The following is a 25612-nucleotide window of genomic DNA, read 5'->3' on the forward strand; positions in this document are numbered from 1 at the left end:
ATTTAAACATATACGTATCTATTTACAACTTGTGGTTCGTGAATCGTCAGAAATAGTCAAAGGGTAATTAACTACATGAATATAGTTTCAAAATTTTCGAGGTTCAACATTACATACTTTGCTTATCGTGTCGAAGTCATATAAAGATTAAGTTTAAATTTGGTCGGAAATCTCCGGGTCGTCACAGTACCTACCCGTTAAAGAAATTTCGTCCTGAAATTTGAGTGAGGTGGTCATGGCTAACAATAAAAATGTTTTAATGATGAATATGAGTTGATAAATAAAGTTTTATCATCATTGAGTAATATGGAATAAACAATTTTATTATTCGAAGCGTACGAGTGAAGCTATCACGGAAGAGTGAAATAATAAAGACATGATTCATCATAACTTTTGACTAGTCATGGTTAAATTCCGGAATTCAAGGAATTTCAAAGAAAATCTTGGAAATCTATAAGATCTGATTCTTCGAGATTTAAGGAAATTAGGACCTCTTTAATTAAATGCGATGATCTACCCCGATTACTCTGTCTGTTATTTCCATTATAAATTAAACTTTTTCTGTTCTATAGTTTTTACCACTCCTTTACTCAATTCCCAAATTCAAAAGATTGTGAAAATGCTTAATCCAGTTCTGATCCTTGTCCTTATCCTGACTATCGTAACAATCATTCTCCTTTTCCAACTTCCATAGGATGAATATGTTTATTTCCACTATGATCTAGGGATTATTGTATTTATACTCTTCCCGTGTCTTTATATTGCTATACGCACTGAGATCCACGGTTTGTAATCTCCGTGTTGTTATTGGGCTTTATATTTTCTCTTATATTTTGGATCTCTTTGCCTTTCTATTATCTTCTTGACCTCAGGTAAAGCGAGTAACGGTCCAGGATTTGTAAGTATGGAGTTTCGAATGAACATCATGTTCTAAACAAGAAGGAATGTATTAGCACGATTTGATTTGTCAAATTACCAGAATCACTGAGAATTAAACTATCAAGAATATATTTTCTTGATATGTTCAGAAGTTAAGCAGAATGAAAGAGTTATGTAACATGACACATGATGACGTTATAATCTGTGAATTATCATGTCCCATTTAGAAATTCAGCATGACTTACTGTAATATAATCACGTTGATCAAGTGTCATTATATTATACTAACTCATGCATCAGTTCCCAACATTACTTCAATAACATTCATATTTTAAGCTTGAAAGTTTACAGAATATAGAAACTAACAGTTTCTATATGATGTAATACTGATAGCATAAAGAGATTAATGATTTTAGATAAGATTAGTTATGAAAATATATTCAGAAATATCGAGGATATTTATAATGAAAGATACGATAATATCTCGGAATATCTAAGACCAGAGGATGATGGAAACTATTGTCCGCAAGGGTTTAGAGTAAGGATCAAGATATTCGCTAAAGACTTCAGCAGGCATTGAATCATTTGGATTCTTTGAAGTCAAACTTATTCTTTGTGATTTGTCCACGGCTTCCTTCATAGTTTTGCATAATCCGCTTTTCGGTACTAAATTTTCTATTGAGTGTTTCCAATACTCCATTCTTTATCATCAAACTTTCGACGGTTAAGGTCATTTACGGTTGTCTACGGTTTCTGCTGCTTCATTCAGCTTCCTCAAAATTTGGAGTATTGATTCGTAGACTGGGTGCTTTTCAGAATTTCAGAATAAAAGATCATAATTCTAAGAGTTAAATGTTATACATATAACTGTTGATGTGGAAACGTTGCGAGACTCACAATACAGATTTACTGATTCCCGGTAATTGGTATGGCAGTTCTCGTTACAAGATGTGGACGAGTATATGATAGGATTTCAATGAATAAATATAATGATTTATTAGAGAGATTTAAGCCAAGAAGGAACGAGGTTGCTGGTACGTCTGCTGGTAATATGGTGGAATATAAAAGGTTCCCAGGTAACAATAAAAGAGCACGCATATACATCAAGGTTATAATAAGGTTGTTTCGAACGAAAAGTCGAAGTTGACTTGCTGGAGCTGTGACAAAATTTGCTACTTTGGTAAGGAATTGCAAAGTTATTTTTGGTAATAACAATGTCAAAGGAGCTAGCACAGATACGGGTTAAACGTTTACTTAGTTTCCGAGAGTTTTTCAGGTGCAATACTATATGCATCAATCTTTTCTTCCGTAGATGAAGTGTGGTTGGTTCATCCTCTCGATTGAAGTGTTTTCAAGAATTATGAAATGTTTGAACGCAGCTTAGAATCGTCAAGATACAAATTAGGTTTAAGATGAAATCAAGTGGCAAACTTGAAAAATTGTTTAGTTTCATATGTTATAATCAATATTTTAATTCATTTTAATTGTCCAATGTTGATAGTCCATAGTTAACAGTCCAATAATTCATATATAGTTTAATATATTATATTCGAATTAATTAATACGTATCGTGACCCGTGTACATGTCTCAGACTCGATCACAACTCAAACTATATATATTATTGTAGAATCAACCTCAACCCTGTATAGAGAACTCGATCATTACTGCATATAGAGTGTCTATCGTGATTCCAAATAATATATATAGATGCGTCGATATGATATGTCAAAACCTTGTATACGTGTCCCGATATTTAAAGTGCGTAAAATAAATAACAGAAAATAAAGGACGATAATTAAAATTGCGATAATCGGGACACGTATACAATGTTAATTATTGGGACACGTATACACGTATACACGATAATTAAAATACTCGCAATTTTAATTATCGTCCTTTATTTTCTGTTATTTATTTTACGCACTTTAAATATCGGGACACGTATACAATGTTTTGACATATCATATCGACGTCATATATATATATATATATATATATATATATATATATATATATATATATATATATATATATATATATATATATATATATATATATATATATATATATTATTTGGAATAACCATAGACACTCTATATGCGGTAATGCTCGAGTTAGCTATACAGGGTTGAGGTTGATTCTAAAATAATATATATACCTTGAGTTGTGATCGAGTCTGAGACATGTATACAATGGGTCACGATACGTATTAACTAATTCGAATATTATATATTAAACTATATATGAATTATTAAACTACTAACTGTGGAGTACTAACATTGGACAATTAAAATGAATTAAAATATTGATTATAACATATGAAACTAAACATTTCTTCAAGTTTGCCACTTGATTTCATCTTAAACCTCATTTGTATCTTGACGATTACAATGAGCGTTTAATCATCTAAAAACACAATTTTCTTGAAACCTCTCGGTTTGATAACCGACGATTCAGATATGGTAGCGTTAAATGCAGAGGAAACAGTAAAATTGTAGATGGTCTAAATGGCTAAAAGTTTGATAATAAAGACTGGAAGGTTGGGAACGCTCCATTGAAAAATTTGGTACTGAAAAATGGATTGAGCTAACCCGGAAGGAGATCAAGGACAAATACAAGGACCAAACCTCATGTTCAAAGAATGCAGATAATTCTGTATCCGATGAAATCTTTAGAGAATATCTTGCTCCTTACCCATGTTAAATCTTATGGATAATCTTTCTTCATCAACCTTCGATCATAGAAATTCTGAAAATATCATCATAACTATCTTCGATATTTCTGAGGATATTTTCATAAATATTCTTGTCTAAAAATTAATTATCTCTTCGTGCTATCTATGTTACATCATAAAAGAAACTGATTTAGTTTCTATCATTATGTAAAATTTGAGTTTAAATTATGAATGAATTCCTAGAGAAGTGTTAGGAATTGAAGCATGAGTTAGTATAATATAATGACGCTTGGCCGACGTGATTATATTACAGTAAGTCATGCTGAATTTCTAATGGAACGTGATGATGGTTCATAGTAGACCATACCCTCATCATGAACCATGTTACGCGACTCTTTCATTCTAACTTAACCTCCGAACATATCAAGAAAATATATTCTCGATAGTTCTATCTTCTGTAATACTGGTAATTTACCAAATCAAATCGTGTTATTACGTTCCTTCCTACTTAGAACACTATGATCATTCAAAACTCTATATCTACTAATTCTGGACCATTATTCGCTTGGTTTAGAGTCGGGAAGAGAAAACAAGAGCATGGAGCTCCGAATTATAAAGGAAAATATAAATCCGATCACAAACACATAAATTACAAACCGTGTATATCAATGCGGATAGCAACATAAATACACGGGAGAATGAAAAACACTATAACCCCAAGGTAATAGTAGAAGTTAACAGATTCCTCCGATGATAGATGGAAAAGGAGGATGACAGAAGTGATTGTCAGAAGAAGGACAAGGATCAGTACTGGATTAAGCATTTTTACAATCTTTAGAAGTATGGATTAAGGAAGAAAGTATAAGAATGGTGAGAATAATAAAATAGAAGAGGTAAATTTATAATGGAAACATCCGACAGAGCAATCGAGACAGAAGACCGCATTTAATTAAAGAGATCTTAATTTCCTTAATCACTGACGAATCAAATCTTATATAGATAACGAAGATTTTCTTTGAAATCTCTTGAATTCCGGAATTCATCCATACCTAGTCAAAAGTTATGATGAAACTTGTCTTTCTCATTTCACTATTTAGTGATAGCTTCACTCATACGCTTCACATAAGCGAATTGTTTTATCTATATTAATCAATAATGATAAAACTCTATTTACCAACTCATATTCGTCATGAAAACATTCCTATTGTTAATCATGACAACTACACTCAAATTTCGGGATGAAATTTCTTTAACGGGTAGGTACTGTGACGACCCGGAAAATTTCACCTAATTTTAAACCAAACTCTCGATACGATATTATATTTTCGACACGATAAGAGAAGTCTGTTAGGTTGAGTCTCAAAAATTTTGAACTATTTTCATGTATGCAATTACCCTTCGACTGCTCTCGATGATTCACGAACCACTATTTGTAAATAGATACATGTATATTTAAATATGTGAATATATAATAGTAATTGGAAATATAATTTGAAATATTATATGTTATTGTTATTAAAATTAATTATGTAAAATAAAATAAAAATAGGATATTATGATAATAATTATTTAAAACATATCTAAATATAAATAAAGTATATTAAATATGTATTTTGTAATTTCGAATCTATTTAGTAAACGGCAGTAACACTCAAATGCCATTCGACGGATATTAAGCAAGTTAAATTCGAACTTATATGATTTTAAAATAAACGATGATCTGAAACTGTGTTCTATAAATTATAGACTTATTAAAAATGTATTTATGAGCTATTTGTTAAATTTTAAAACTTTTTATATTTTATCTAGGAACGGGCGTGGATAGTGAGTTAATTTTTGTTTAATAATTTTAAATAGTTAATGATCGAATTTTATATCATAATGACCGAAATAAATAAAGTTAATTACTGTAAAAGTTTGGGATTTTTTCGAATACTTTTATTCGCTACTGATCAATCAACGGAGCACGATTTAGCATTCAGTGAAAAACTGTCGGTAGAAGATTACAAATTCATGTTGCTTTACTATTAATTACTGTGCTTCACTGTATTTAATTGGAATATTGATTGATTACTGTATGAATAATTACAATTGGTTACTGTTGGTTGATTGAATCTCTTTACAACTATCACATTATATATATATATATATATATATATATATATATATATATATATATATATATATATATATATATATATATGTGTGTGTGTGTGTGTGTGTGTGTGTGTGTGATACAACACATGTAACTACGGTGAGCACAACTTCAACCATCCTTTATCTTCTTCAACACTCGACACCATGATCAACAACCGGCCACCAGAGCATCACCAAAACCTGGCCACTTTCTCCATCACCACATCCGGCCACCCTCACCACTATCTCTCTTATCTCTCTCTACCTCTTATGATTTCTGTTTCCTCGTTCGAATACTGCAGCAGCCCAAACTGCTACTGCAATTTACATGTCTATTTAATTGCAGCTGAGGTGGGCTAAGCACACCACAGTACCACCAGTACTACCTCCCTTGTTTCTTGTTCAAACCAACAACCATTAAACCTATAACTGTTATTGCTCGCACATATTTCTGTTTATGTTAAGATTTGTTAAGGAAATCATTATCACTATCGTAAACTGCTGCTGCATATACATTGTCACTTCTGCTCGTTGAAACCATCAAACATTCGATCACCATCTTCAATCTCCATTCAACCTTCCCTTCTATCTTGGGTAAACCGCCACCTCTTTCACTTTATTATTTTTTTTCTTTCTTCCTTCTTCTTCTTTTGGATCGAGACACCACTCCCTGTAAACATCCTCACCATCATATATATATATATATATATATATATACACGAGTGTTTTTACTCTTCCTGTTCGAACTCAAATCCAACCACTCACCATCAATCCACCACATAAAATCATAATCAATTACAACTATCATCGTTGCTGTTTCTTAATCAAAAAATACCATCAAACAAACCAACAACAATTACTGCTGTATTACTTTGATCCTGCTGCTATCGAGTAGAAAATACCACCGTATAGTTTAATTATGTTTTGCTACTACTTCGGTTAAAAGGTGAAAAAGTGATAATATAGAATAATGATAATGAAACGATGATGATGATGATGTGTTATGTTAATGGAAGATGAGGTAATTATGATGATGTGATGATGAGTACATACGTTAAATTTTTTTTGTTTTTTTTTTTTTTGGTTCTGCCATTCGAAACTCTCGATTATAATCACACCATTTACTTAATTCCTTTGGACCGTGAAGATCCATTTGATTGTTGGGTTTAGATAATATGGTTAATGGACCGTATTCTTTGTTTTGTATTATTGGGCCGAGACCCAATTGATTTCCGGTTGAGTTGAAACAGATTTAGGATAAATGAATTTGATGATGATATTAGCAAGCTAGTGAATGACCATCATAAACTATGATTAAATGATGAGGATAAGTTTATAAGTGTAGGATGATAAAAATGTTAATTAGATGATGATGATGATGATGATGATGATGATGATGATGATAATGATGATGATGATGATGATGATTGGATTAAGTAGATGAAAACAGACAGAAATATGGTTAAATGTGTTTAAGGGACGAAATAATTTAGAAACAATCAGACGGAATAATGGTTTGGAGGTGTGGTTGTTAAGCAAGAGGTCTCGGGTTCTAGCCCGGGCTCGGGCATTTTTTTTAGAAAAGAAGAAGAAGGATGCATAAGTTAAAAGTTGAAAATAATTTAAGTTGGGTGTTATTTCAGAATCGAAACACATAGCGTAATGGTTAAGGATGTAATCGGGATGTCGTGGGTTAAAACCCGGACTTGGGCATTTTTTTAGGGTCTACTCCTTTGAGGTAGTTATTACTAATACTCTTATTATTATTATTTCATTATTATTATTATTATTGTTTTTAATATTATTATTATTTATTATTGATTGTTATTAATTAATTAGTATTATTACCAATATTAGAAATAAGATTATTAGTATTATTATTATAAGTATTATTATTATTAATAACATTATTATTATCATTATAAAGAAATTACAACTTTTTAATTACTATTATTATTATTATTATTATTATTATTATTATCATTATTTTTTAAATGAGTATTATTATTATTATAACTACTAATATTATTATTATAAAGATATTACGACTTTGTATTTATTAGTGTTAATTTAATCAAATAAATATTAGTTACATAAAAATATATCTAATACATATAACCTAACTCTATCATTATTTTTATAATAAGTAAGATATATAAAATAAATATATGTAAGTTATTAACGGAATACATAAATCTTTTAAATAACAAGTATATCACTAATAATATATAAATTCATTCGATTACGAGTATATGGGTTAATGTATATATAAATGATATAGGTTCGTGAATCCGAGGCCAACCCTGCATTGCTCAGTTCCGTCGTATGCATATTTTTACTACAAAATATCGTATAGTGAGTTTCATTTGCTCCCTTTTTAAATGCTTTTGCAATATATATTTGAGACTGAGAATACATGTGCTGCTTTTATAAATGTATTACGAAATAGACACAAGTAATCGAAACTACATTCTATGGTTGGATTATCGAATCGAATATCACCCTTTTTAGTCTGGTAATCTACGAATTAGGGAACAGACACCCTAATTGACGTGAATCCTAAAGATAGATCTATTGGGCCTAACAAACCTCATCCGGGTTACGGATGCTTTAGTACTTTGATTTTATCATGTCTGATGAGAGTCCCGGAATGATGGGGATATTCTAGACGCGTTTTGTTAATGTCGATTACCATGTGTTCACCATATGAATAATTTTTATCTCTATGCAGTTTGTGCAAAATGCCTGATATGAGATGATGTTTATGAAAAATGAATATAGAAATCTTGTGGTCCATTAAAATTATGGAAATGATTGATTACGATAAACTAATGAACTCACCAACCTTTTGGTTGACACTTTAAAGCATGTTTATTCTCAGGTATGAAAGAAATCTTCCGTTGTGCATCTGCTCATTTTAAAGATATTACCTGGAGTCATTCATGGCATATTTCAAAAAACGTTGCATTCAAGTCTTTGAGTTCAATAAAGATTATTATTAAGTAAATGACAGATTAGGTCATTTATAGTTGAATATTATGAAATGGTATGCATATCTGTCAACTTTCAATGTAATGAAATTTTGTCTTTCAAAAATGAATGCAATGTTTGTAAAATGTATCATATAGAGGTCAGAACCTCGCAATTGCAACCATATGTTATTGTATTCGTCCTAATGGATTAGGACGGGTCGCTTCACATCCATATCCGATCCACGAAATATTTAGATCATCCATATCCATATCCGTTAATCGTCCATTTGAATAATCCATATCCATTATAAATGGATCGGATAGAATGGATGTCCATAGATGGAACATCCATTACCATTCCTATTGTACCATGAGTTAATTGTATATATTAGAACATTCCCATTCATGACTATCTTCTTCATATTATCATACACACATCAGCGTCACATCACTACTTCCTCTTCATTTCCTTTATATCACTAACCCATCACAATTCACTTCCAACCATGACATGCCCATCGCATTAACCCACCTCCATTATTTTACTATCAAACTTACTACCCTTTAAATAATTACCATTCTTTTTATTATTATTATTAATTATTATTATTATTATTATTATTATTATTATTATTATTATTATTATTATTATTATTATTATTATTATTATTATTATAATATATATTTCAAAATGAAATTATAATAATATAACAAAACAGATACAGCCATTGGTGGGACCCAATTACAAAAGTTGAAAAAGAAAAAACATAATCTCGTCCTCCAAAATATCTAATATCAAGATTGGTAAGCTTTTCACGAGTTATTGTCATCAGTGTTAAACATTGACGAGCTTGAAAACGGGACATTGGCATCTGTAGTGACCTGAACTTTTTCATGTTTATATATATTAATTGAGATTGATATTTACATGACTAAATATTTCTAACGCGTTAAGCAATCAAACTTGTTAAGACTTGATTAATTGAAATAGGTTTCATATAGAAAATTGACCACCCAAGTTGACCGGTGATTCACGAACGTTAAAACTTGTAAAAACTATACGATGACATATATATGGTTATATATATAGTTAACATGATTTTATTATAAGTAAGTATCTCATTAGTTATTTTAACAATGAGTTATATACATAAAAAATGAGACTATTAAATTAAGAAACTCGAAAACGATATATATAACGATTATCGTTATAATAACATCTTACTAGGTACATATGAATCATATTAAGATATTGATACACTTGGTTAATTATGTTAAATTATAAGTAAATATATCATTAAGTGTACTAACAATGAACTACATATGTAAAAATAAGACTACTAACTTAATGATTTCGAAACGAGACATATATGTAACGATTATCGTTGTAACGACATTTAACTGTATATATATCATACTAAGATATATTATATATCATAATATCATGATAATGTAACAATTTAACATCTCATTTGATATAATAAACAATGGGTTAACAACATTTAACAAGATCGTTAACCTAAAGGTTTCAAAACAACATTTACATGTAACGACTAACGATGACTTAACGACTCAATTAAAATGTATATACATGTAGTGTTTTAATATGTATTCATACACTTTTGAAAGACTTCAAGACACTTATCAAAATACTTCTACTTAACAAAAATGCTTACAATTACATCCTCGTTCAGTTTCATCAACAATTCTACTCGTATGCACCCGTATTCATACTCGTACAATACACAGCTTTTAGATGTATGTACTATTGGTATATACACTCCAATGATCAGCTCTTAGCAGTCCATGTGAGTCACCTAACACATGTGGGAACCATCATTTGGCAACTAGCATGAAATATCTCATAAAATTACAAAAATATGAGTAATCATTCATGACTTATTTACATGAAAACAAAATTACATATCTTTTATATCTAATCCATATACCAACGACCAAAAACACCTATAAACATTTTCATTCTTCAATTTTCTTCATCTAATTGATCTCTCTCAAGTTCCATCTTAAAGTTCTAAGTGTTCTTCATAAATTCCATAAGTATAGTTTCATAAAAATCAAGAATACTTCCAAGTTTGCAAGTCTACTTCTAAGCTTTCTAATCCATTCCAAGTAATCATCTAAGATCAAGGAACCTTTGTTATTTACAGTAGGTTATCTTTCTAATTCAAGGTAATATTCATATTCAAACTTTGATTCAATTTCTACAACTATAACAATCTTATTTTGAGTGAAAATCTTACTTGAACTATTTTCGTGTCATGATTCTGTTTCAAGAACTTTCAAGCCATCCAAGGATCCTTTGAAGCTAGATCCATTTTTCTCATTTCTAGTAGTTTTATCCAGAAAACTTGAGGTAGTAATGATGTTCATAACATCATTCGATTCATACATATAAAGCTATCTTATTCGAAGGTTTAAACTTGTAATCACTAGAACATAGTTTAGTTAATTCTAAACTTGTTCGCAAACAAAAGTTAATCCTTCTAACTTTACTTTCAAAATCAACTAAACATATTTTCTATATCTTTATGATATGCAAACTTAATGATTTAAAACCGAAAAACATGATGAACACCATAAAATCGGATATACGCCGTCGTAGTGAAACCGGGGGCTGTTTTGGTTTGGATAATTAAAAACTATGATAAACTTTGACTTAAAAGTTGTTCTTCTGGGAAAATAATTTTTCATATGAACATGAAACTATATCCAAAAATTAAGGTTAAACTCAAAGTGAAAGTATGTTTTCTAAAATGGTCATCTAGACGTCGTTCTTTCGACTGAAATGACTACCCTTATAAAAACAACTTGTAACTTATATTTTCAACTATAAACCTATACTTTTTCTTTTTAGTTTCATAAAATAGAGTTCAATATGAAACCATAGCAATTTGATTAACTCAAAACGGATTTAAAATGAAGAAGTTATGGGTAAAACAAGATTTGATATTTTTGATCTTTTTAGCTACGCGAAATGTTTAACAAATCTATACAAATCATATCCTAGCTAACTTATATTGTATTATACATGTATTCTAATATATTATGTAATCTTGGGATACTATAGACACGTATGCAAATGTTTTGACATATCATATCGACCCATGTATATATATTATTTGGAACAACCATAGACACTCTATATGCAGTAATGTTGGAGTTAGCTATACAGGGTTGAGGTTGATTCCAAAAATATATATACTTTGAGTTGTGATCTAGCCTGAGACGTGTATACACTGGGTCGTGGATTGATTCAAGATAATATATATCGATTTATTTCTGTACATCTAACTGTGGACAACTAGTTGTAGGTTACTAACGAGGACAGCTGACTTAATACACTCAAATCTTTAAAACATAATAAAAATGGTTGTAATTATATTTTGATCATACTTTGATATATATGTACATATTTGTATAGGTTCGTGAATCGATCCGTGGCCAAGTCTTATTTCCGAGGAAGGAAATATCTGTGAAAGTGAGTTATAGTCCCACTTTTAAAAATCTAATATTTTTGAGATGAGAATACATGCAGGTTTTATAAATGATTTACAAAATAGACACAAGTACGTGAAACTACATTCTATGGTTGAATTATCAAAATCGAATATGCCCCTTTTTATTAAGTCTGGTAATCTAAGAATTAGGGAACAGACACCCTAATTGACGCGAATCCTAAAGATAGATCTATTGGGCCTAACAAACCCCATCCAAAGTACCGGATGCTTTAGTACTTCGAAATTTATATCATATCCGAAGGGTGTCCCGGAATGATGGGGATATTCTTATATATGCATCTTGTTAATGTCGGTTACCAGGTGTTCACCATATGAATGATTTTTATCTCTATGTATGGGATGTGTATTGAAATATGAAATCTTGTGGTCTATTGTTACGATTTGATATATATAGGTTAAACCTATAACTCACCAACATTTTTGTTGACGTTTAAAGCATGTTTATTCTCAGGTGAATACTAAGAGCTTTCGCTGTTGCATACTATAATAAGCACAAGATTTGGAGTCCATGTTTGTATGATATTGTGTAAAAACTGCATTCAAGAAACATATGTCGATGTAATATATTTCTATTGTAAACCATTATGTAATGGTCGTGTGTAAACAGTATATTTTAGATTATCATTATTTGATAATCTACGTAATGTTTTTAAAACTTTTATTGATAAAATAAAGGTTATGGTTGTTTTAAAAATGAATGCAGTCTTTGAAAAACGTCTCATATATAGGTCAAAACCTCGCAACGAAATCAATTAATATGGAACGTTTATAATCAATATGAACGGGACATTTCAGTTGGTATCCGAGCGTTGGTCTTAGAGAACCAGAAAATTTGCATTAGTGTGTCTTATCGAGTTTGTTAGGATGCATTAGTGAGTCAGGACTTCGACCGTGTTTTCTTTAAAAATGATTGCTTAACATTTTTGTTGGAAACTATATATTATTAACATGTAAATATTGTGTGATATATTAATCTCTTAACATGTTTGATATTGTGTGATAGATGTCTACCTCTAGCACAAATCCCATTGACTCACCTAATAATAACGAAGATTCGAATATATATTGGCAAGATTCACAAGTTCCCGAAGAACCAGAAGAAGAGGAAACGGAACCGGAAGAAGAGGAACCGGAAGAAGAGGAACCGGAAGAAGAGGAACCGGAAAAAGAAGAGGTTCCGGAGGGGGGAATAGTAGGAACCACAGAAAACCGGTCAAATAAAAGAAAATCCTCAACTAATGGACCAAAGTTAATAATGATCAATGGTGTTTCCGCTAAGGAAGCAAAATATTGGGAAAATTACCAATTTTCCGATGAATCGGATCCTGATGAGGATTCTGATGATGTTATAGAAATTACCCCGACCCAATTTAATGAGGCAAAAGAAAATAATAAGGGAAAAGGCATCAAAATAGAGAAATCTGATTCCGACCCCGATGAACTTTATATGTACCGTCAACACCCGTATTTTCAATATCGTGAAAATAACCCGGGAACCTCTAAACCACCAGGTTTTTCTAAACCAATGTGTAAAATGACAACTCGTATTAGAGGAACATCATATATCTCTAGACGATTAGGAAAAAGAACCAAGTCCGAAGAAGAAGAAACCAGTGATTCAGATTAGAGGGGTGTGAGCATGTTGTGTAATAAATGTATTGTAGTGTGCTTGTACTTTTATGTTCTATGTAAAAATTTCTTGTATTGTTTGCTTTTACGAATCTAATCCTTGTCTATTTTACAGTATAAAAACAAAATTGAAAGGACTGGTCCTAATCCTCCCGGACGAAGTCTTCAACAGTTGGTCCCATTGCGATGATCGACTCCAAATAATGTCCTTAAAATAAGCAAATGCACAGCGGAAGACTTAATTCGTACCTGAGAATAACATGCTTTAAAACGTCAACATAAAGTTGGTGAGATATATAGGTTTGATGCTAGCAGCGTTATAACTATGGACCACAAGATTTCATATTTATACATAATACACTCGCAAGTGTATGGAAAAGACGTTGAGCACTTGGTAACCATACTTAACATTTAAATCACAGCAGCATACTCTTAAATAAACCCTACACCGTACCAAGTGTAGTAACGAAATGAAGTACTGTGCAACCGTTTAAAACAGGTCGTCCAGCCCGGTTGGGGTTGTCAGGCCCGATAGATCTATCAACAGGATTCGCGTTTACGCTCCTCACGTAAATATTAGCTACCAAGTATAAAGAGATATGTCATGGTACAACTCAACGTAGAATTTATTTTTGATCACTTGTGTCCATAACGTAAATCATTTATAAAAACAGCGCATGTATTCTCAGCCCAAAAATATTTAGAGTTTAAAAGGGACTATATACTCACCATACTGTATTTTGTAGTAAAAATACATATAACATCATTGAATAAGTGTAGGGTTGGCCTCGAATTCACGAACCTATATCATTTATATATATATATATATATATATATATATATATATATTAACACATATAATTATAATCGAACAATTTCACATATAACTATTAGTGATATAAATTATATGTCTCATATGTATATATTTTATTATAATATTTTATAACTTAATGTTATGTCTATATAATGTATTAAAAATCAGTATTTATACTTATAATATTATATATATGTCTATATTATTACTTATAATATATTAAAATATATTTATACACTATATGTAATTTAGTTATTATTTTAGTTAATAACATTTTGTATCAAAATATAGTACGTAATACACATTTTATATATAAATCTCTTTTGTTTGTAAAATTAATAATTATAATAATACTAAAAAAATAATAATAGTTACATTAATATTATTTATTTAGTAAACTGATAATAATAATAATAATAATGATAGTAATAATATAAATGATAGTGATACTAAATTATACCTTTTTAGTACTAAAAAGAATTGAATTGCTTGAGACGGGACTCGAACCCATGACCTCTCATTTGACCAACAAACACTCAAACCATTCCACCAATTATGTTTTCTGTTATATCTATTAACCCAAATATATTTAATCCGTCAACTAATCTGGCCCAACACAAAACACTGATCCCTCGGCCCATCTGAGTGTCCACGGCCCAAACGCAGTCTTAAACCCCAATTTTATGGAAGTTTATTGTATGATTCATGGGAGAAAAAAACTGAAAGATACTATGTTGGGTGGGGTTCGGTCAAAAAGCGTAAAGGGAAACAGCTGGATCTTTATCATCATCAATCACAACTCATCCATCATTCTAGTTAACATCATAATCATCACTATCTATCTCGTCCGTTTATCTTACATCCCAAAATCATAATCACGATCACATAATCGTGATCATCGTTCATCATCACAATTATTGTCATCTTTAAGATTGTAATCATCATCATTCAATTCACAGAATTATCATCTTATCCTTCTAATTGTTGTTAACATCCAAGACAATTTATCATTTTCTTCGCGTTACCATCATCGTTTTCACCATCACAGAATCATTATCATCTTCATCGAAATCACAGAACAGTAGCAGAATTAAAAGGGTAGCAAATCGGCATCAGGTGGGTCTGGTTTCGGTTTACAGTAATAGCGAGTAACAACTCACGATGACTGTTGTCGAAGAACAGAATCAGTGAAAGGTCAATGACAGCGGTTTTGGGTTGTTGTTCATGACAAGGAAACAAAAGAGAAAAAAACGGAAGAGAGCTGCAGGTTTTCTCCTTCGTTTGATGGTGATATTTGTAGGTTTTCGTTTGAATTAACAGAAGTGGGTTTAGTGGTTTGAAATCGAAATAGTAACAACAACTTGCAGTAGTAATAATCGTGTTCATGGTTGTGTGATTGATGAGTGTCGAATAGAAAAGAAAACAAGAAACATGAACGAGTATAATGGTTCGTTTGATGATAACAGTGATGATGGTTAATTAGAAGTGGAGGTGTTGATGGTGGTCAAGGTCGATGGTTTCACTATGGTTGTGTTGTAGGGTGTTGTTAAACGATTGTCAATGGTTGATCATGGGGGTTTGATGTGGAAACTGTGAAGCGGTGGTGGCCGTTGGATGGTCAGGGTGGTGATGATAAGTTCACGAAGAGAAATAGAGAGATGGAGGAGAGAGATGGAGAAAGGTGATACTTCTCGTGGTCTTGGTTAAAGATGATGGTGATTCCCGGTTGTATTGGAGACGGTTTAGTGGTGGTGATGGCTTGGTTCGACTAAACACCGCAAGAAAGAATCATGAAAGAAAAGAGAACGCATGTGATTGTCGAGGTGGTTCGAATAGATACAGAAGCAGAAGTCATAAATCATTGTGGTGGGTTAAACGAGTTTGTTGTAGTTCTAGTAGAAAAATGAGTTCTCGATTTGTAGAAATAAGCGAGAGAAATAGTGGGTTTTTGAAGGTGTTTGGTTGAGGTTGTGATTGAGCAAAAGCAAGAGAAGTGTACTAGTTGCAGTTTAATATTGATCATTTGTGATGATGTTGTAAATCCACGTACATACATATATATGATTCTAATTGGGATAGAAACAGAAATAGTGACAGAGATATTTATAATTCAATCACAATGCTCACTAATTTCAAAGAATCAATTAGCCACAGTTAGCAGCCATATAATTGGCATTTACTTACCGACAAATTTCCCACGATGTGTTATATCGTGCCCATTGCTAAACAGTTAATGTATAAAAGCGTTCCTAAAAATCCCAAAATTTTAATAATTATATATAACCAATCTTAATTAAAAAGTTTAAGTAAATAATTATATTAATTATATCTTTTTAAACAAATAAATACAATATTATATATTTACAAGTATTATTATATATAAATATAAATATCTATATATATATATATATATATATATATATATATTTAATAACATAATAGTTTTTATTACATCGCATATTATTTTACATATTTATTTTTTACCATTAAATCATATAATATTTCAAATAATATTCCAAATTATTATTTATATATACATTTAATTATATATATATATATATATATTCATTTACAAATAGTTGTTCGTGAATCGTCAGACATGGTCAAAGGGTAACTGATTATCCGAATATAGATTTCACACTTTCTAGACTTAAAATTAAGGTTTTTGCTTATCGTGTCGGAAACATATAGAGATTAGAGTTTAAATTTGGTCGGAAATTTCCGGGTCATTACAGTACCTACCCGTTAAAGAAATTTCGTCCTCGAAATTTGGTAGAGGTTGTCATAGATAACAACAGGAATGTTTTTATGACGAATATGAGACGATATAGGAGTTTTATCATTATTGAGTAATATTGATAAAACGATTCGATCATATAATGCGTACGAGTGAAGCTATCATCAAAAGAGTGAGATGAATAAATATAGAAGCGTTTAATCGACAACGTGGTTAGGATTGATTTCCGGGATTAAGGAAATTTTAAAGAAAATCTTACGTATAAGATTTGGTTCTGTGGCGATCAGGATCTTCTTTGATTTAATACGGCAAATCTGTTTTGATTTCTTTGTCGGATATTTCCCTATAAATCTACCCCCTTCATTTCCTTACTTTCATATCCCACATCTTCTATACATTCGCCAATATGCTTCATCCCATTCTGATCTTTGATATACTCTTAATTTTCACATCCGTCATTCTTCTCTTCCATCTACCGCCGGAAGAATCTATTTACTTCTACTATATTCTTGGGTTTATAGTGTTTCTAGTTCTCCCGTGTCTTTATATCGCTATTTGCATCGATATATACGGTTTATAATTTCTGGGTGGTTATTGGGTTTTATATCTTCCCTTCGTTTCTTCTTCCCGTCCTCAAGTCAAGCGAGTAATGGTCCGAAATTCGTAGGTATGAAATTTGGAATGAACATAGCTAATGTTCTTGGAAAGAAATGGTAATTGCACGATTTTTGATTTGTCAAATTACCAGAATATCTTGGAAAGATAGAACTATCAAGACGATATGTTTTTAATATGTTTGGAGATTGGATAGAATGTAAGAGCCGTGTAACATGGCACATGATGATGGTACTGTGAATCATCACATTACATTAGAAACTCAACATGACTTACTGTAATATAATGAAGTTGATCAAGTTTCATTATATTATACTAATTCATGCATCAGTTCCCAACACTACTTCAAAACATTCATATTTTAAACTCAGAGATTTCAGAATTTAGAAACTAACACAGTTTCTTTTATGTTGTAACGCAGATATTACGGAGTGATAAATGATTTCAGATAAGGATAGTTATGAAAATATTTTCAGAAATATTGAGGATATTTATAATGAAAGGCACGATGATATCTTAGGTTTTCTACCATTGATGGATAACGATGAAGATTTGTTTGTGAAGGTTTAGAATAAAAAGTAAGGTGTGTATTGACGATCTCGGTAGACACTGAATCATTTGGATCCTTTGAAAGCAGGTTCCATTCTTTGTGATTTATTCACAACCTCTTTCATACTTTGCTCCGTCCATTTTTCAATTCCAACCCTTTCTATTTTTCTGAGCTTTTCCAATATACTGTACTTTATCGTCAAGCTTTTGACTGTTAAATTCGTTTACAGTTTTTGCTGCTTCATTAACATTTCAAGAACTACTTCACAGTTCAGGGTGTTTTTCAGAAATTTCACATTCGAAGTATGAAATTCTTAGGGATAAACGTTTTAGGTATAACTGAAGAAGTTCTGCGAGATTTTCAAAATACCGATTGCGGATTTCGCCAGAGAGATAACGAGCTGCTGGTACATCTGCTGATGATGTCGTGGAATATAAAAGGTTCTCTGGTAATAACGACGAAGGGACAAGGTATAAATATCGAGGTTATAATAAGAGTAGTCTTTCTGGGAGTCGAAGTGGAGCTGTGACAAAATTGACTACTTTGAAAAGGAATCATATGATTGTTTTTGCTAATGAATGATAAGGAATTCGACGCGAATACGTTTTAACTATAACTTCGGTTTCGAAAGTTTTCCAGGTGCATAACTGTATGCATAAATCTTTCTTCCGTAGACGAGGTGTGGCTGGTTCAACTTCTCGATCGAGGTGTTTTCAAGAATCATGAAAAGATTTGAACGCGGATTGTAACTGTCAAGATACGAATGAGGTTTAAGATAAAATCAAGTGGCAAGCTTGAAGAATTATTTAGTTTCATATATTATAATCAATATTTTAATTCATTTTAATTGTCCAAAGTTAGCAGTCCAATAGTTCGATTGTCCAATGGTCCAATAGATTCATATAAATTAAATATATAATATTCAAATTAATTAATACGTATCGTGACCCGTGTACCGGTCTCAGTGTCGATCACAACTCAAAGTATATATATATTTTGGAATCAACTCCGACCCTGTATAGCCAACTCCCACATTCACATATAGAGTGTCTACGGTTGTTCCAAAATATATATATAGATGGGTCAATATGATAGGTCGAAACCTTGTATACGTGTCCCGTTATTTAAAGTGCGTAAAATAAATAAATATATATCATGACCCATTATACAACGTGTTGTTTCAGAATTAATCCGACGTATTGTTGTACATGTGTCCCGACGGTATGTAAAGTGCAGAAATTAAATAACAATAAATAAAATTGCGAGAATGTAAATTGCGATAAATTAAATGTTAATCAGTTAGCTGGGAACAGTTAGCCGGAACAGTTAGCGTGGAATCCTCAACAGATTTTCAATTAGTTAATTCGTGTGTTTCTAACAATTTTTAATTTGTCCAATGTTTCTTCTTTATGCCACTTGTTAAATTCAGATAGTTAAAAATCTAAATATGAAATTTGAATGGAAATGGTTATTCTGTGGTGAACGGATACGTATATCGGTGGTTGTAAATAGAATAACAAATGACCGTTGAATCAGATTTGGAGAATGTACAGTGTAACTTATTAATGTGAAATCTAAATATTCCTCGGGTACTACCTACCCGTTAAAATATTTTTTACCATTAACAGTTTGTACGAAAGAATTTTTAATTACAATCTTTATGAAAATATACTTGCATATATATTTTCTTCGGATGTAATTATGGATTTAATGAGTCAATAAGATATTAAACTTATTTGATTTATCGTTAATATTAGATTACATAATTTCTAAAACTTTAGAAATTACATAATCGCCATGTCGAGCGAAAATAAATAAGATAGAACGGTACGTAAAGCGAAGATAATCGATGTAGAACGATATTTAGAACGAAGATTGTACTCGAAGTACAGATGGTAATATTAAGGCGTGTGATATTGATATCGGAGGTTCAGATTGTGATGTTGAGGTTTACGACACGGTTGTGGTTGAGAGTGGTAAGGGTACTGTCGGTGTTGATGATAATAATGCCGTTGATGCTAGTGATGATGCTGGTACCGAAGATTGCGAAGTCGATGTTACTGGCGGTACTGGTTATGCTGTTGGTGTTGCTGCTGATGTTGGTATCCTTCGTACAATGTTCACCAAAACCGTCACGTGAGCGCGAAGTTCGTTAACTTCTGCTAGTATATCGGGATGATTGAAGGCTGAAGCGAGCGGATGAATAAGATTCGAAATATGAGATATTATGTAATCGTGACGAGATACTCGGAAAAGGGGAGAGAAAATGGTTTCTCGAACAGGTTCGCCGGTAAGTGCTTCAGGTTCATCGCCAAGGGGCGATTGGGTGGATGGAAAGGATCTTCGATGTGAAATGATTTTCGGATGTCGGATGATATTCTAACTATATAGAATATCTATATATAATACTAAAGACTTCGTAGACTACAAAGGATTTTACGGCATATATCAGGCAAGTCTACAGATGCGCTAAGATATGAATTTGGTCTATACACTATCGATGCACTAAATGCTGTAAGACGTGTCTAGACTTAAGAATGATAAGCAGGCAATTCCCTAAGAATGATAAGCAGATGGTTTCCGACTAGATATGATAAGCAAAACTTTTGACATGTAGACACGGTCGAAGTCCAGACTCACTAATGTATCCTAACAACTACTAGTTAGACACACTAATGCAAGGCCTGGTTCACTAAGACCACCGCTCTGATACCAACTGAAAGGACTGGTCCTAATCCTCCCGGACGAAGTCTTCAACAGTTGGTCCCATTGCGATGATCGACTCCAAATAATGTCCTTAAAATAAGCAAATGCACAGCGGAAGACTTAATTCGTACCTGAGAATAACATGCTTTAAAACGTCAACATAAAGTTGGTGAGATATATAGGTTTGATGCTAGCAGCGTTATAACTATGGACCACAAGATTTCATATTTATACATAATACACTCGCAAGTGTATGGAAAAGACGTTGAGCACTTGGTAACCATACTTAACATTTAAATCACAGCAGCATACTCTTAAATAAACCCTACACCGTACCAAGTGTAGTAACGAAACGAAGTACTGTGCAACCGTTTAAAACTGGTCGTCCAGCCCGGTTGGGGTTGTCAGGCCCGATAGATCTATCAACAGGATTCGCGTTTACGCTCCTCACGTAAATATTAGCTACCAAGTATAAAGAGATATGTCATGGTACAACTCAACGTAGAATTTATTTTTGATCACTTGTGTCCATAACGTAAATCATTTATAAAAACAGCGCATGTATTCTCAGCCCAAAAATATTTAGAGTTTAAAAGGGACTATATACTCACCATACTGTATTTTGTAGTAAAAATACATATAACATCATTGAATAAGTGTAGGGTTGGCCTCGAATTCACGAACCTATATCATTTATATATATATATATATATATATTAACACATATAATTATAATCGAACAATTTCACATATAACTATTAGTGATATAAATTATATGTCTCATATGTATATATTTTATTATAATATTTTATAACTTAATGTTATGTCTATATAATGTATTAAAAATCAGTATTTATACTTATAATATTATATATATGTCTATATTATTACTTATAATATATTAAAATATATTTATACACTATATGTAATTTAGTTATTATTTTAGTTAATAACATTTTGTATCAAAATATAGTACGTAATACACATTTTATATACAAATCTCTTTTGTTTGTAAAATTAATAATTATAATAATACTAAAAAAATAATAATAGTTACATTAATATTATTTATTTAGTAAACTGATAATAATAATAATAATAATGATAGTAATAATATAAATGATAGTGATACTAAATTATACCTTTTTAGTACTAAAAAGAATTGAATTGCTTGAGACGGGACTCGAACCCATGACCTCTCATTTGACCAACAAACACTCAAACCATTCCACCAATTATGTTTTCTGTTATATCTATTAACCCAAATATATTTAATCCGTCAACTAATCTGGCCCAACACAAAACACTGATCCCTCGGCCCATCTGAGTGTCCACGGCCCAAACGCAGTCTTAAAACCCAATTTCATGGAAGTTTATTGTATGATTCATGGGAGAAAAAAAAACTGAAAGATACTATGTTGGGTGGGGTTCGGTCAAAAAGGGTAAAGGGAAACAGCTGGATCTTTATCATCATCAATCACAACTCATCCATCATTCTAGTTAACATCATAATCATCACTATCTATCTCGTCCGTTTATCTTACATCCCAAAATCATAATCACGATCACATAATCGTGATCATCGTTCATCATCACAATTATTGTCATCTTTAAGATTGTAATCATCATCATTCAATTCACAGAATTATCATCTTATCCTTCTAATTGTTGTTAACATCCAAGACAATTTATCATCTTCTTCGCGTTACCATCATCGTTTTCACCATCACAGAATCATTATCATCTTCATCGAAATCACAGAACAGTAGCAGAATTAAAAGGGTAGCAAATCGGCATCAGGTGGGTCTGGTTTCGGTTAATAGTAATAGCGAGTAACAACTCACGATGACCGTTGTCGAAGAACAGAATCAGTGAAAGGTCAATGACAGCGGTTTTGGGTTGTTGTTCATGACAAGGAAACAAAAGAGAAAAAAACGGAAGAGAGCTGCAGGTTTTCTCCTTCGTTTAATGGTGATATTTGTAGGTTTTCGTTTGAATTAACAGAAGTGGGTTTAGTGGTTTGAAATCGAAATAGTAAAAACAACTTGCAGTAGTAATAATCGTGTTCATGGTTGTGTGATTGATGAGTGTCGAATAGAAAAGAAAACAAGAAACATGAACGAGTATAATGGTTCGTTTGATGATAACAGTGATGATGGTTAATTAGAAGTGGAGGTGTTGATGGTGGTCAAGGTCGATGGTTTCACTATGGTTGTGTTGTAGGGTGTTGTTAAACGGTTGTCAATGGTTGATCATGGGGGTTTGATGTGGAAACTGTGAAGCGGTGGTGGCCGTTGGATGGTCAGGGTGGTGATGATAAGTTCACGAAGAGAAATAGAGAGATGGAGGAGAGAGATGGAGAAAGGTGATACTTCTCGTGGTCTTGGTTAAAGATGATGGTGATTCCCGGTTGTATTGGAGACGGTTTAGTGGTGGTGATGGCTTGGTTCGACTAAACACCGCAAGAAAGAATCATGAAAGAAAAGAGAACGCATGTGATTGTCGAGGTAGTTCGAATAGATACAGAAGCAGAAGTCATAAATCATTGTGGTGGGTTAAACGAGTTTGTTGTAGTTCTAGTAGAAAAATGAGTTCTCGATTTGTAGAAATAAGCGAGAGAAATAGTGGGTTTTTGAAAGTGTTTGGTTGAGGTTGTGATTGAGCAAAAGCAAGAGAAGTGTACTAGTTGTAGTTTAATATTGATCATTTGTGATGATGTTGTAAATCCACGTACATACATATATATGATTCTAATTGGGATAGAAACAGAAATAGTGACAGAGATATTTATAATTCAACCACAATGCTCACTAATTTCAAAGAATCAATTAGCCACAGTTAGCAGCCATATAATTGGCATTTACTTACCGACAAATTTCCCACGATGTGTTATATCGTGCCCATTGCTAAACAGTTAATGTATAAAAGCGTTCCTAAAAATCCCAAACTTTTAATAATTATATATAACCAATCTTAATTAAAAAGTTTAAGTAAATAATTATATTAATTATATCTTTTTAAACAAATAAATACAATATTATATATTTACAAGTATTATTATATATAAATATAAATATCTATATATATATATATATATATATATATATATATATATATATATATATTAATAACATAATAGTTTTTATTACATCGCATATTATTTTACATATTTATTTTTTACCATTAAATCATATAATATTTCAAATAATATTCCAAATTATTATTTATATATACATTTAATTATATATATATATATTCATTTACAAATAGTTGTTCGTGAATCGTCAGACATGGTCAAAGGGTAACTGATTATCCAAATATAGATTTCACACTTTCTAGACTTAAAATTAAGGTTTTTGCTTATCGTGTCGGAAACATATAGAGATTAGAGTTTAAATTTGGTCGGAAATTTCCGGGTCATTACAAAAATGGACGTTAAGGGTAGACAACCGAATATTTTAGAAGACCTACCAGAGGATATGATTGAGGAAATCTTGTCTAGAGTCGGTCAGAATTCATCAGCACATTTAGTTATGGCGAAATTAACTTGTCAAACATTTGAAAGACTTTCCAGAAATGCCTTAGTTTATAAAAGGCTTTCCTTTGATAGGTGGGGTATATCACATTGTGGAGACATTAAGTTACGCCGTGTTTTCTTTAAAGCGTTAAATGCGGGGAACCCAAATGCAATTTTACGCTACGGGTTAAGAACCTATTTTGACTCAACATATCCCAACATAGGATTTTGTGAATTAGAAAGAGCTTCTAACATGCAACATAAAGAAGCATGTTATGCTTACGGGTTAGTGATGTTCGCTTCTTACCAAAGTGAGAAAAAGAACATCGGATTGCAGCTTTTAAATAAAACTTTCCTACAAGTGACGGATTCAGTAGTTAGGGTAAGAAACAAGGTTTTTAGATTATTACGGGGCTGTTGGACATTATGAAACCCTCGTCCTTTTGACGACATTACAACATGCTGCCTAGCTAATGGTCATAACGGTTATTTTCCACAAGACCAAGGATGGGAAGTCGTCTTAGTAAAACCAGAATGCATGACTTGTTTCTGGACTTATGAATTACGTGTCTTTATTTCCTTTGCTGAACAACTCGCGTATTAACTAGATTTATCTTCAAAACTGTCATTATCATAGTGTACTATATTTCATGTTATATGTAATATAGTGAAGTTGTAAGTTTGAAGAATATTTGTATGTGATATATTATTATAATAAGTTTTTCATATGGAATTGTAGTAGTTGAATTGTATATTAGCTACTAAGTATGAACTTAACGGGTAGGTAGTACCCGAATTTAAACTTATAAAACGCTAATATGAAAAAAAAGCTTTTATAAATGA

This window comes from Rutidosis leptorrhynchoides, chromosome 4 (assembly GCF_046630445.1).
Source record: "Rutidosis leptorrhynchoides isolate AG116_Rl617_1_P2 chromosome 4, CSIRO_AGI_Rlap_v1, whole genome shotgun sequence".
In the NCBI taxonomy this organism is placed as follows: Eukaryota; Viridiplantae; Streptophyta; class Magnoliopsida; order Asterales; family Asteraceae; genus Rutidosis; species Rutidosis leptorrhynchoides.